Raw genomic sequence first — 11,933 nt, forward strand, 5'->3', positions numbered from 1 at the left:
AGTATACAATGGAAGAAAGAAAGCATCTTCAACAAATGGTGCTGGCACAACTGGATGTCAACCTGTAGAAGATTGAAATTAGACCCATATCTATCACCTTGCACAAAACTCAAGTCCAAATGGATCAAAGACCTCAATATCAGTCCGAACACACTGAACCTGATAGAAGAGAAAGTGGGAAGTACCCTACAACAGATGGGCACAGGAGATCGCTTCTTAAGTATAACCCCAGCAGCACAGACACTAAGGACAACATTGAATAAATGGGACCTACTAAAGCTGAGAAGCTTCTGTAAAGCAAAGGACACTGTCACTAAGACAAAAAGGCAACCTACTGACTGGGAGAAGATCTTCACCAACCCCGCAACAGACAAAGGTCTGATCTCCAAAATATATAGAGAACTCAAGAAACTAGACTCTAAAATGCTAATTAACCCAATTAAAAAATGGGGCACTGAACTGAACAGAGAATTCTCAAAAGAAGAAGTTCAAATGGCCAAAAGACACCTAAGGTCATGCTCAACCTCATTAGCAATCAGGGAAATGCAAATCAAAACAACTTTGAGATATCATCTTACACCTGTCAGAATGGCTAAAATCAAAAGCCCCGATGATAGCCTTTGCTGGAGAGGCTGTGGAGGAAGGGGTACACTCATCCATTGCTGGTGGGAATGCAATCTTGTGCAACCACTTTGGAAAACAGTGTTTCGGTTTCTCAGGAAATTCGGGATCAACCTACCCCTGGACCCAGCAATACCACTCTTGGGAATATACCCAAGAGATGCCCTTTCATATGACAAAAGCATTTGTTCAACTATGTTCATAGCAGAATTATTTGTAATAGCCAGAACCTGGAAACAACCTAGATGCCCTTCAATGGAAGAATGGATGAAGAAAGTGTGGAATATATACACATTAGAGTACTATGCTGCGGTAAAAAACAATGACTTCTCGAATTTTGCATGCAAATGGATGGAAATAGAAAACACTATCCTGAGCGAGGTAACCCAGACCCAAAAAGATGAACATGGGATGTACTCACTCATAATTGGTTTCTAGCCATAAATAAAGGTCACGGAGTGTATACCTGGTGAACCTAAAGAAGCTAAAGAAGAAGGTGAACCCAAGAAAAAACATATAGTTATCCTCTTGGCTAAGGGAAGTAGATAAAATTGACGGGGAGAAAATTGGGATCTTGGGGGTGGGGTGGGGTGGGGATAGGGGGGACAGGGAGAGAAAAGTGAGAAGGGGAGGATTGGGGGAACTTGGGGAAACAGGAAGATTGGGATAAAGGAAGGTTGGATAGGGGGATAGGGGAGCAGGGAAGCACATATCTTAGTTAAGGGAGCCACCTTAGGGTTGGCAAGAGACTTGAACCTAGAGTGGCTCCCAGGAGCCCAAGGCGATGTCCCCAGTTAGTCCCTTGGGAAGCTGAGGATAGGGAACCTGAAATGACCCTATCCCATAGCAATACTGACGAATATCTTTCATATCACCATAGAACCTTCATCTGGTGATGGATGGAGATAGAGACAGAGACCCACACTGGAGCACTGGACTGAGCTCCCAAGGTCCCCAAGAGGATCAGATGGAGGGAGAACACGAGCAAGGATGTCAGGACCACGGGGGGTGCACCCACCCACTGAGACAGTGGGGGCTGATCTATTGGGAGCTCACCAAGGACAGCTGGACTGTGTCTGAATAAGCATGGGATAAAACCGGACTCTCTGATCATGGCGAACAATGAGGACTGATGAGAAGCCAAGGTCAATGGCAAGGGGTTCCGATCCTACTTCATGTTCCGGCTTGGTGGGAGCCTAGCCAGTTTGGATGTTCACCTTCCTAGACGTGGACGGAGGGGGGAGGACCTTGGACTTTCCACAGGGCAGGGAACCATGACTGCTCTTGGGATTAGAGACGGAGGGGGAGAGGAGTGGGGGGAGGGGGAGAAGAGTGGGGGGAGGGGGAGGGAAATGGGAGGCTGGGAGGAGGCGGAAACTTTTTTTTTCTTATTCTCAATAATAAATAAATAAATAAATAAATAAATAAATAAATAAATAAATAATCTTTGTCATGCCTTACAATTTTAAAATTTTTATATGTTACTTGTCGGCTACCCCTTTTATAATTATGTAATCCATCTGCTCCTTAGGCAGTACTTTTACCTACAGAGTAAGCTTTACTGTTCATATACTTCTGCTAACTTGTTTTCTCATTATGTGACTGCCTAGATACCTGTTTTCCTATTACTCTGAACTATCACATGCACCATCATTTAAAAGCAAAACACAACAGAAAAGAGAGACCTTTAAGATCTCCCACCCAGGGAACTTTTAACTCAGGAGTATAAAAAATCATTTCACACCGTCTGTCTTAAATTTATAATTTAATTTATAGAAGAAGAGCAGTGACTGATCATTTGGTTTCTAGCTGATTGATTTGATGTTTTCTGGCTGCAATGAAGCTCTGGCAGGGAGAAGTGCCACGTGCCTAAAGAAGTTTCAAAGGGCTGATGCCTTAATGATGAAAACATCGCAAAGATGCTTAGTAGCAAACAGAAGACACATAGAGGATTAAATTAAGGGTTCTTTCCACCAACTCAGAAATGAGTGAAAAATCCTGGCCTTATTCCTTGATTCATGAAAAAAAATAACAAAGAGGAAAAAAAAACAAGCCTATGAACTATGTAAACTAGTGTTTCAATAAATTCCACTAATAAAGGAAAATCTCAAGAATTACTTCACCAAAACACGAGGAAAATAGTTCATTCATGAAAAAGGAATTTGAATTAATTTAAATACTACTTTATTGTGCTGACAATAGAGAAATATCCATGTACTGACATCATATGTGATATTTCAAGATAGGTTTTCAGAGAATACTTCCAAGCAGTAGCATCCCCTTGCACTGTCCATCCTAAAATCTGTGTCTTTGAAAAAGATTTATGTTTGGAGTTGGAAACCATGGCATGTAATTCCAACCGCAACCTCAAAATTTCTGTTTGCCTTTGAGCAATTAAGTTAATCATTCAGAAATTCTGATCTGGAAGTATAAAATGAAAAATATAATACCCATCTACCCTGAGAAGATCAAATCAGGAAGGCACATGAGAGCCTTTAATGGAAAGTGCTACACATTTGAGAAGAATTATTATTCTTTGACTCCGAGCCGCCCTACAGCCAAATCTGCTTGTAGAAGCCTTAAGGAGTCCCAGTGTAACTTTTTAAAGAATAGACTTCCCGCATGCTGTCTAGGAAAAATTAATCAAACTAGAGCACCCAACAGAAAGATAAAGGAAGAGGAGATGCTAATTGCCATTCTTTGAAGGTTTGTGCAACTCCAACAGTCAGACACATGATAGCAATTCTAAGACCCCACATGATAGCATTAAGAGGTTCGAATTTGTTGAAGTCATGAAGCCTCCTGTTGTGAGTGTGATTAGCTTCTATATGAACGAGGCTAGGAAGTGGTCTTACATCTACCTCGATGTGAAGACACAGCATCAAGGGCCATGAATGGGGGAGAAAGCCAGTCCCTTTCACATCTCCTGCTTCCCGGCTGTTGGATTTCTTAACTCCAGAACTGCTGGAGGCAAACCTTATTCCTTATAAATTTCTCAGTCTTAATCATACAGCAGGAATAAGTGTCTAAGGTCTTAAGATATACATGTATATAGGCACATGGATATATAAATAATATAAGCATACACCATAAGACCATTCTGCAATCAGGCAAATAAACTGAAGGTGTGGTAGCAATTTTCCACTGTCTTTCAGCACACAGCAGAATGGATGGAAATGACTTCAAAGCTGGTCATTTTTCTTCTCTTGATATACTGATCCTATGGACTCAAATTGTTTATTGGTAACATCCTTTAATCAACTGCTTATCCACAAAGAGGATATCTATTTTTATTGCTATTATTTGTTTATTCACTGTGACATTTTAACCACTAGTGTAAGAGAGTTGATGTGAACCATATACATGAAACTATGTATTACTGTTCTAACCTCAACGAGAACCAGCTTCGATCTGCCAGTCGGCTGTATCTGGGTCCTGAAAAACTATTCTAGTTTAGAAATAAACTCTGTTTACATTTGATTTTAATGAATCACAATTACTATGTTTCAACAAAGTCTCCTAAAGTGTATAAAAGATAATAAAAATGTGAGCTCATGTAAAAATGATAATGCTTAGTTATATTAGCACTCCAGCTAGTGTGAGACACATATCCATCTCTGCCAAAGACAAGGTATTCAAGTACTTTGGTGATATAGTACAGCTGGAGAATGTATCCTCTAGGAAGATTACAAATTCGGTAATTTTTCTCTTGTTCATTTTTGTGTCATGGTTACCATGGATCTTGTATGACCTCAAAGTTGCTCAAGCCATATCTGGTTGAGTAATGTATCTATCCATAATCAAGAGTTAATTAAGAACCTCGTGGATAGCTCTCTAGTGCGTAGCTTATCTAGCATTGGCAAGACCCTGGGTTCAATCCTCAGTACTCTCAAATTCACTCCCTGGCTCAGCCCAGTGTGTTATGCAAGTACTACTACAATTTATCTCCACACAGTGATCTCCAACCGAGAATAGGCCTGCCTCCCTCCTATTCAGGCTTTGAGTTTTATCATAGAGTTTACTGGGTCTTGAAAAGTCTTGGTGAGTTAGCATATGCTTTTCTAGAGATTGCCTATATTTTTCAGGCTCCCTTGGAGTGGGTCTCGACTCTATGGCTTCTTGATAATTGCCTTGGAGTAGAAGAGGTTGATTATTTGAAGGGTTCTACAGCCAGTAGACATAAGCTGCATTATCTTTTGAACTTAATCTTTTCCACATGTTCATGTTTTGTTATCTCCATGGTTTTCACCCTTGAGTTTAAGCCCATACACAGCTTCCCAAAGAGAATTATTGTCCTTTTCTCTGTCTTGCTAATTGGAAGTGAATGAGTGTGTGTGTGTGTGTGTGTGTGTGTGTGTGTGTGTATGTAATGTATGTAGTCAGAAAAGACATGGCCTATTTGTATCAAGAGATACCTGCATTTCACCCCACTTTTAGATTCCTTATGTTCCCACATAAGAAAGTATTCTTTAGAAAACCTGTTTTAAGTGCCTGCTATAAAGTGTGTATCAAAAACATCAGAATTAAAAGGAAAATTACATTTAAGTTACTGAGATTTTAGAAGCCTGTGTTACACTGGTTATTACTACTTATCTTGTTTAATATGCATAGTGGTTCTAAAAGTGCAGATACTGACATCCCAGACATGTAATGCATATAGCATTTAGATATAAGGTTAACATAAAGATATAAGGAACCAAACCTGACTGTGTCTGAAATATGAGAAAGGTATTGTTTTGTTTTAATAGTTGTTAAGGAGGTACTGGGGACTATTGGTAGACTAGAAAAGTATTTCTTCAAAGGTGGGTGATGAACCAGGAATTATCCTTCCTAGATGCAGAAGTGAATCAGAATGAAGTAGAGAGGGTGTGGAAAATTTGAACTTTGACAGTTGGGAGTAACTGTGTGAGAAGCCAAAATACTAAGAGAATCATTCAAAACATTTTAAATGGCAAATCACCAAATGGGTTAGGGTGATTTAAGTCGCAGACCAGGCAAAGTCTGGAGGTGGCTTTAATTAAGGTGAGAAAGAGCCAGGAGGGCAACAGTGAGAGAAGAACATGTTCCCAGCAACCTCTCTAAGCTGTCTGTGTGCTTAGTGGCAAGTGAAGCTAAAAGTAAATTAATCAGAATCTAAGTATTTAAGGCGATTAGTCAACTAGAGGCCTCAAGCTTACACTAAAGAGTGTTTTCTGAAACTTTATAACAGGCACTTAAAAGTGCTTTTGCTAAAGAACATTGACTCGTGGGCCCATAGGAAAATAAAAGCAGGGTGAAGGGCAAGCATCCCGGCTCTGAGTTATCTAGCTGCTGAACTCCGCAGAGCTGTGTGAACCACTCAAGGAGTGTCTGCCTAAAAAAGCTGCGAACACTCAGTCTAGCTCATCACCCATGAAGGCTAAAGGCAGAAAGACAGGCATTTTACGCTCAGCTTTCAAAACGTCTTGCTACAGACCTTCAAAGGTGCCTGAAGACCTCTAATCATTGTTCTAAATCTGAAGTCCCCAGGAATCCTAGCTCTCAGGACAGATGACGGCTCCCTCCCCAGATAATAGCAGTTACCTCTGAAGATGTGCCTGGAAGAAGAGTAATCATCTTATAGAAGCCAGCTTGCTCCCCTGATGTGATGACAAAGATCACAGGTTCTCCAGACCACATTGCAGAATCAAAGCTGAGACAGTGATCAACCAGGCTACATCTTGACCAAGGCTACCTAATTAAATACAACTCTTGACCCCAGCCAAATAATTCTGTTTTTAAATATAAAGCTAAGGTTTGCATCAGCATCCCAAATATGGACTTTAGGTACTGGAATGACTGCTTTGCTCCTAACTCTAACATGAATTGTTGATGAATCTCTTCTTGATTTTCATCATATTGTCTTCAGTTGGCATATTGGGATAAAGCATAACCAAGCATAGTCAATACAGATAAAAGTTTAGTAACAGGATAAATACAGAGACATAAACATGCTGTCTCTCTCTCTCTCCTCTCTCTCTCTCTCTCTCCCTGTGTGTACACACATATATATCACTTAGTCTCTCTTTTTCTCTTTCTCTCTTTATCTATCTATCTATCTATCTATCTATCTATCTATCTATCTATCATGTATATGCACTTTCTATATATGCATGTGTGTGCACATGTACACAAACACACACACAAAACTCTTGTCATTTTATGACTACTTTTTTGCCTGTCCACATTTCACTTGATTGGTTAGGCTCCCACAAACATAGCTCAGACACTCTGAAGTGCCACGACAAGACTAGAAGCCTGAGCATAGGCACCGGGAAAACATTGCCATTTGAGTAACCGCCCCATCAGTTCATGCTTCCGTACCTCTGCCTTGCAGCTAGCTCCTACTCTCCTCTTTGCCTGGGGCCGCGGCTCACAGACTCAAGAAAATACAAGGGTACTGTTCTATTGTAGATTCTTGTTGAACTCCCACGGTTAAGGTTGGGAATCTTTTGTTTCTATTTGTAAAGTAAGTGAATTTGACATGGAAGTCAGCAAGGGAAAATGTATTTGAAACATTGAAATGCCACTTTATGGTCACATTTCTAAACATGACTGTGCTTGGAAACCCACATAAAACCAGTGTCTCTCGTCCTCTCTTTCTTGCCACCATGTGGCTCTCTTTGCAATCCCACAGTGTGACAAGAACAAGACTTCATTTCAAGTCAGACTCGACACGAGCTAAACACTAACACGGGGTCTTTATGTTTCTGTAAACTCTGCTTATGGAGGTACAAGCAGAGCAAGGGAAACAGGATTAGGCTCCAGCCAAAGAGCTCTCTGCTGACCTGCTGGAAATGGCACTGCTTATGGTTTATAAAGGAAGAGGAAGGCATATTTAAAAAAACAAAAGAGCAATGGGGCATGACAGCGTGTCCCTGGGGAGCTATCAACCCTATGCAGGCAAAGTGGAAATTTCTCCCATTAGCTAGCATACTTTCAAACGGAGAACTCGCTCTTAGCCTTCTGGCCTTTCCTCAACCATCTTTCTCTCTCTCTCTGCCTTACAGCTCAGTTAATGGACTCAAGCGCATGATTAATTTTAATGTCACGTGTACCACCACCTCTTCTGAGGTGACTCCTGATGTCTGTGTTTTAAAACTACCTTCTCATTGATTCCCGGAGACATCCAAGGTAGAAGGAGGGACTCCTGGAAGGACAGATTGCAAGTTTGAAAAGTAGATAGAAAGGTGAATTTGGGGGGAAACCATCTGAATTCATTTGTACACTCGTAACAGAAAAAAAAAACTTCCTAAAAATTATAAAATATGACAAGGCTGCTGTTGCCCAAACTCTGGAGTCTATCCATGCTACGCCTGTCATGCTGTGACTTAAAACCTGTGTTACCCAGTCAACCATGGCGCTTGCAAGGATAGGAAATGAGAGGTGATTTAATCAAGAGAAGAACTTTCCAGAATGGTTACTGTGTTCTTCATTCCCCTAGTCACAATTTGTCAAAACACAGCTTTAAAAGAGGATTTGTTAATATGCGTGGGGCTTCTGTAGGCTGCCCATGCAGGCAGGGAGCTTTTTCTTCTCCTCACCTCTATTCAGGGAAAAGCATAAAATAAAGATGAATGCCAGTATGGCAGTGTTTGGTCCAGATTGTACGCTGTGGGACAGGTGCTGTTTTAATCTGTGTGTTAGCTGACTCCAAAGGGTACAGTCTTACCTATGAAGCCATTTGACTCCTCACCATGTATACATAGTGCATCTGTGTGTGTGTACATATTTGTAATAAATACATATTTATTTTAGCTATGTGTGGCTGTGTGACTAAAGGAACAAATGATGTGAACTTTGTACATATTCGATTTTTTACCTACTTTTTACATGTGTAGATTCTTAAGAAGTTCTCACTGGGATAACACACACCCGTCACTGTAGTGCATAAAAGGTTCTAGTAGAGGGCCAGGGGTTCAGACCCTGAACTAAAAGGTGAGTTGGAGTCCAGTCTAGGATATATGAGACTTTGTCTCAAGAAATAAATGGGCAAATAAACAAAATATGATGAAAGAAATGAAATTTAAATTTAATTGAAAATCTCAAGCCTGGAGCTGTAGCTCAGGAAGCACAGTGAGTGTTTGTCATGCAGGAACCCCTGAGTCATCTCCCCAGGACTACATAACAAGGATATGGCAGCACACAGCTGTAATCTCAGTTTTAGGAGCTAGAAAGAGGATATCTGGAGTTCAAGGCTGGACTACTTAAGTTTGAGACCACCCACGGCTAACACACACACACACACACACACACACACACACACACACACACACACACGGGAAGCAAACAAAAACAAAGAAGACCCAAAAGCCATGGCAACAGAGGGAAGAAGCATAAACACACCGAAGCTCTTTCACCTTCTTCTTAGACCCCCACATCCTGGTCTGTCTCTTGGGTGGCCCCTGATCGCGTCATTGCATTATTCCTGGCCAATGACGAGCCATCCAACTTTCTTTTCCTTGTCGCCACTTTTCAGGTACTTTAGGCCGGAGCATAAGGAATAGCAGCTGAAATTCCGAGTCTGTCTTGGAAACAATCAGGTTCTGAACCTTTGCAGCCTGCAGACAAGTAGGGTATCTTCTCCCTGCCCCAAGATTGGATCTGCGTGTAGCTGCTTGTTTGAATGATGAATTTTGATCCCAAGCAGGAAGAGGTGGTGGACGCAAACTATAATAACACTCTATTATAAGTCCAGAACACAGAGAGATGCCCGGCGGCTGCATCGGTTTACTTTGGAAAGTGACATCTCTAGTCAAACATAAGGATGAAAGTCATAGGAAAGAGTGTCTCATTTGTTCAATTTGTAAATGAGAAAGATAAGCCCAAGAACTTGAGTAAGACCACCGTGTTTCTCAGATTTAGAAGCCCTATCTGAGATCTATCTTCAAACCAGAGTTCTTTCCAGAACATCAGTGTCCAGGGCAGGAGAGCCGATGATTTTAGCACTTTCATGAGGTTAGGTGATAAGGGAATAGGTGACTAGAGATTGGGTGATAGCTTCAGAGAGGATTCAGAGTTAGGAAGTGGGAGACAAAAATCTATGCAAATGAAGCAGATATACCAAAAGTGACAGATAGATACCTAGCAACCAATAGACTATGGTAATCAAGGAAGGAACACTCTTAAGACCACATTTCAAGGCTAGCTTGAAGGTCATTTGCAGACTAGTTTGTATAAAAATCTCAAATGGTAGAATTAAAGCTAATGCTATATTGTTGATAATTCTATTATTATTCATTCAATTGCACATTCACAAATTATACCTCAATATTTAGAAGATTGAGTCAAGCTTGGCCTTTAAAAAAATCACCATGGAGACCATAGCCCGACTAATAATTCTGCCTCTACTGGGAAGGTCCTCCTACACTGGCCCATTTTTTTCTTACGAGCATTTAAATGCTGGCTAAGACATCTTCCCGTCAGAAAGAAAATCAGTCTGGATTCATGCACCTAGTCTTAATGGAAGGAAATTTCTCTAAAAGGTTAATTTCTGCCTTCAGCAATGCCTTCATAATGGGCTATTATACAGAAACAGTGGTGGAATGTGGAGTGTGCCATAGTTGATGTCATTGTAAAGCGATTTTGAAAAATAAATACGACACTCAGAACCAAACCACAAGGAGCAGTCCTGTCCTCGCCTCCTGGGGCCGACGGCATGTGACCTCATTGTTTGCCTCCAAAGCCTGGTGATTTGATTTATTCTGGGTGAGCCTCTTTCCTAACAATTCCCTGGCCTCCAGTTTCAGGCAAATCCACATTGCTACTCAGGGAAGAGAAGGCATCTTAGGCAGTTATGTACTGTGCACTGTCAGGACAGCTCCTTGCTAACACACCATTTCCTCCGAAACTGAAAGAACTGGACTGTTGGCTTTAATCAAATAATAACATCACAAGAATATTCTGAATAGAACTCTCTCTTTCTCTTTCTCTATCTCTCTTTCTCTCGTGTTTGTGTGTATGTGTGTGTCTGTGTGCTCATGTGTGTCCAGAAGGTACACACGTGTGCACAGGTGCTAGGCTCGTATGTATATGTGTGTACATGGACATGACAGAAGACAGTCTCCTCTGGTTTTCCTTGGATGCCCTCCACCGTTTCTTTGAGACAGGCTCTCCAAGTGGCCAAGATGTTGCTAAGTAGGCCAGTCTATCTGGCTAGCAAACCCCAGGAAACTGCCTGACGCTGTTTCCCCAGAATTAGGGTTCCATACATACCACTGCACTTGGAATGTTTACGTGGGTTCTGGATATTGAACTCAGCACCCCACGCATGGAAAACGAGCACTTTACTGAATAAATCATCTCACCAATGATGCTTCCCCATTATAAACACACTGCATCCCCTCACCAATGATGCTACCCCATTATAAACACACTGCATCTCCTCATCAGTGATGCTTCCCCATTATATACACACTGACAGAACCCACATTTCATATGTGTGTCTATCTTTGTTCTAACATTTTATCAATTTTTTTTGCGTGCCCTATATTGGGAAAAGTTACATGGCATGGTTGGAGAAAGAGATTGATATAAACAGATTTTGGGGGGAGGGTATGGGGAACCCTGGGCTATGTCTTGGGAGCCTAGATTTGAGCCCTGCCTTGCAAGCTGTGTCTAGGGAGCTGGGCCTCTCTTAGCCACAGCTCCTCCATCAGTAAGACTATGCAAGCCAGAAAAGATACAGAGATACAGTTTTTTTAATTCCTTTCAGCTTTACAGTTCTATGATTCTGCAATTACATTTGTCTTGTCCTTTAGAATTCCAAGCAGAACCACAAATAGGCATTTAATAAACACGTCTAGATGGCATCGCGTTTTTATGTTTACTGCCTTTATCCTCCTAAATCATTCCAGCTTCTTAAAGGCTTCAACTAAAGAGCCTGCAAATTGTACATTTCATTTTGTTTATATATTTAGGCAACCATGATGCCTTTGGGGTTATGGTTATAAATGATGATAGTGGCTTGTTATGAGAAGCAAATAACTCCAGGAAAATGTTTCCCAATGGAATTCAAAGTGTTTTCATCCCATCCCCCTACAGCCACGCATTCACACTTTCAAATTGCAGGACAAATCACACAGAAGAGTCTCGTTAGCATATGGAATACTAGTGGAATGGTAACAAAACTCGCTACTGATCACGTAAGCCTTAATATTTTTCAGTGAAAAACTTTAACTTTTTATGTGTGGCTTCCTATGGCAACTCTTAGTATGTCAACCTGGGGATTTTGCTTGCATTCATTTTGTGTCATTGATTGGTGAATTCTGGGAGGAACAGCTAGCACATAGCAA

The sequence above is a fragment of the Alexandromys fortis genome, unplaced genomic scaffold, assembly GCF_014885135.2.
Source record: "Alexandromys fortis isolate MF-2015 unplaced genomic scaffold, M_Fortis_MF-2015_v1.1 scaffold_86, whole genome shotgun sequence".
Classification (NCBI taxonomy): domain Eukaryota; kingdom Metazoa; phylum Chordata; class Mammalia; order Rodentia; family Cricetidae; genus Alexandromys; species Alexandromys fortis.